Genomic DNA, 1,485 nt, shown 5'->3' on the forward strand with positions numbered 1-1,485 from the left:
CAGTTCATCATCCTGAAATATTTAATTTTGTTATTATATTATCACATTAGTCAATAACCAAAATGATATATTTATACTTTGCATTAAGATGTCGGGGTAAAGCACTAAGGCCATAATCGTTTATAATTTTTTGATAAGCATTTTTTAAAATCACAATTGCAATTTTCAACTTTTATAATGTGTGTGAGATTATGCTTAGAAAGGTGGGAGATTTTTTATATTAATGTTGAATTAATTGGAAAAAAAATTGTTTTTATTTTTATTTTTTTTGGATGGATTGGTTATCCATCCAAATGGATATAACCATGGATATCCATTGGATATAATGGATGGATTTGAATCCATCCATTATCAACGCCATCCATTGGATATTATATCCATTTAAATCCATTAGTTCTAACGGATGGATTTGGATGGATTTAATTTGGATGGATTTTGGATTATGGATAATTTTGTCACCCCTAAATAGAATACAGTCATATACACTATTGTAGATAAAATATCATGTCTACAATCACATCTGAAACTGTTAATTGTGGCTGCATTATTAAATAATTAACATAAACATGTTGGAGTTGGAAATCAAAGGCTTAGTTCTTGCCTCTGGTTTTGTTGCAGAACAGAAAAGAAAATATGAGAAGAATAGAGAAGAGAATTTTGTATAGAGATGAGATGAATTTGAGTGTATGTGTGTGAGAGTTATTGGAAGAATGAATTAGAATAGTGAATGAGTGAATCTTGCATCAATAGAATGAAAAATTCCGAATCATTTTATTTTTGTATATGCATTAACTAACTTTTGAATTACAACATTCTATTTATAGAAGGATTACAACTAACTCCCCAATTAGCAATGAATTTCAATTTAACACACCCCCTTAATTCATGCTATCTATACTAATAACACCTAATTGGTTCATATTCCTTTCAAAATCACTCCTCTTCAAAGGCTTTGTAAGTATATCAGCTAGTTGCTCACTTGATTTGCAAAAAACTAAACTCAAGTTGTTCTTCTCCACTTGATCTCTTATGAAATGGTACTTGGTCTCTATATGTTTGCTCCTTCCATGAGCCACTGGATTCTTTGCCAAGTTTATTGCTGATTTGTTGTCAACAAATATCACCATTGGCTCATCATTCTACATTCCCAATTCCATGAGTAGTGCCTTCAACCACAAAGCTTGTTGTCCACCAAAGCATGCTGATATATATTCAGCTTCACAGGAAGAGAGTGCAGGCTTCACAGGAAGAAAGAACAACCACTTTCTGTTTCTTTGAGCACCAACTTATTGGTGCTTCACCAAGCTTGAATAAGTAGTCACTTGTGTTTTTCCTATCATCCTTATCACCACACCAATCAGAATCAGTGTATCCATGAATGATGTTCATCTTTCTGCTCTGCTTTGTGTTTCTGAATGCTGGAAACAGTATGCCAAAATTCATGCTACCTTTGAGATACCTTAGTATCCTCTTCACTGCTACTAG

Source organism: Lupinus angustifolius, chromosome LG08 (genome assembly GCF_001865875.1).
Source record: "Lupinus angustifolius cultivar Tanjil chromosome LG08, LupAngTanjil_v1.0, whole genome shotgun sequence".
Classification (NCBI taxonomy): domain Eukaryota; kingdom Viridiplantae; phylum Streptophyta; class Magnoliopsida; order Fabales; family Fabaceae; genus Lupinus; species Lupinus angustifolius.